At 49.8% G+C, this 1515-nt stretch overlaps 1 non-coding gene across 1 annotated transcript; it reads left to right on the top strand.

Moving 5' to 3' along the window:
• Window positions 1-592: 592 nt before the first annotated feature.
• On the top strand, window positions 593-664 carry TRNAD-GUC. The gene has a single exon. It is a non-coding gene; the product is annotated as a tRNA-Asp (tRNA).
• Window positions 665-1515: the final 851 nt, after the last annotated feature.

The raw sequence follows: 1515 nt of genomic DNA on the forward strand, positions 1-1515 counted from the left end.
TCGCGGGGGCCCCCCCCCCCCGGGCCAGTCACAGTTCTCTCAGAACTCTCGCAGCCTCGCCTACCTCACAGGGTGCCTGTTATGGGGAGAGGAAGGGAAGGCAATTGTAAGCTGTTTTGAGACTCCTTAGGGTAGAGAAGTGGAGTATAAAACCCAACTCTTCTTCTTCTACATGCACCTAGAAAAGTAACTTTCTAGAAAAACTCTAGGCCTTCACATCTCCACATGTACCATTGCCTGGACGCTCAGAGGATTTGGTTTAAAGTTACTTAGTTTTTGTTTGCAAACATCATATACAATTTATGTTTAGAGGAATATTATTATGGAAAAAGAAATATGTTTGTCACTTAATTTGGGAGGGGCCATGGCTGACTTGCAGAGCATCTGCTTGGCATGCAGAAGGTCCCAGGTTCAATCCCTGGCATCTCCAGCTTAAAAGGATCAGGTAGGAGGTGATGTGAAAGCCCTCAGCCTGAGACCCTGAATGCTGGTCTGAGTAGACAATACTGGCTTTGATGGACCAAGGGTCTGATTCAGTTTAAGGCAGCTTCGTGTGTTCAAGATTCTTGGTTGATAAATATTTAATTAGGCAGGAGCTGTGGCTCAGTGGTAGAGCATCTCTTTGTCATGCAGAAGGTCCCAGGTTCAATCCCTGGTATCTCCAGTTAAAAGATCTGGCATTAGGTGATGTGAAAGACCTCTGCCTGAGACCCTGAAGAGCTGCTGCCAGTTGAGTAGACAACAGTGACTTTGATGGGCCAGTGGTCTGATTCAGTAGAAGGCAGCTTCATGTGTTCAATGTTACGTCAAAGTTATATTGGCTGCGGTCACACGGAACAGAAGCCACACAAGTGAGACGGAAAACAGGCGGAGTTTCCGGGCGCGATCTCACCAGCACATCTGGGAAGCGTAGCACTCCCGTGGCACAACCGAGGCTTCCAGCCGAAACTGCGTGGCAAAAAACTAGTACCTCGGAGGTACTCGTTTCCGGAAACTGCGGGGCAAGGGCGGGCGTCTGATCGCGTTTCCGGTGGCATCCGGCGCCCGCCCATGTCCCCTTGCAAATAAGGTGGGGTTTTTTGTCCACGTCTCTGTGGATACGCACACGCACCCAACGGAGCATGCACATTCGTCGTGTACACACACAAAAAACCAGTTTGCCGCGGCGCGCGCTTCTTCGTTGCGCGCCGGCTTGTCCTGTGATCAGCACCTCTCCCTTGCCATGGAACCTCCACGGTACCTCCACAGGACCTCCACGGGAGGTCTGATCGAGTAACTGCACAGTAGTTTGCCCCAGGGCAAACAGCCACGCTTCTCCCCCGCAGTTTCCTGCCCGTGTGACCGGGGCCAGTGTTTTATAAAAGGTAATATAAGGTAATCAAGAAAGCAAAATTTTGTGTGATTTCTCTTTACCAAAGTAAGCAAATTGAAATAGAAGAGGGAGTGGTTAAAGAAGAAAATGTAGAGGCAAAGAGGAGGAGCCAATTAGAAGGGGTGTGGCTAAATGAGAAAGGG

This window comes from Gekko japonicus, unplaced genomic scaffold, assembly GCF_001447785.1.
Source record: "Gekko japonicus isolate JY-2015 unplaced genomic scaffold, Gekko_japonicus_V1.1 scaffold467, whole genome shotgun sequence".
Lineage (NCBI taxonomy): Eukaryota > Metazoa > Chordata > Lepidosauria > Squamata > Gekkonidae > Gekko > Gekko japonicus.